Raw genomic sequence first — 406 nt, forward strand, 5'->3', positions numbered from 1 at the left:
CCTTCGTCTTATTGATAGATTTATGCTATAAGCTATAGCGTGCCTATTTCAGGATAGATCAGGAAAAAGTTGCCTATTTCAGGATAGATCGAAAAAGTAATATGCAAACATGATTCTGAGATTTTTTATTGTTCGGTGTTTCTCCTCTCTATTACGTTCTGACATGATATTTCTTAATTCATAAGTAATTTGTTATGTCGATTGCTGTTATTGAATTCTTTACCACTGTCGCACCTTTTAGTGCCACCTCTTATTATAACATAAATTACAAAGCAACAGGAATGATCTCGTATAACAATTTTCTTTTTCGAGCAAACATCTCTACAAAATAAAAAAATGTATAATCCAAGGCCAATGAAGAAAAATGTTTCTAATGTAATAGATTGTCTGCTTCTCGAAGAGAAAA

The sequence above is a fragment of the Penaeus monodon genome, chromosome 28 (assembly GCF_015228065.2).
Source record: "Penaeus monodon isolate SGIC_2016 chromosome 28, NSTDA_Pmon_1, whole genome shotgun sequence".
NCBI lineage: Eukaryota > Metazoa > Arthropoda > Malacostraca > Decapoda > Penaeidae > Penaeus > Penaeus monodon.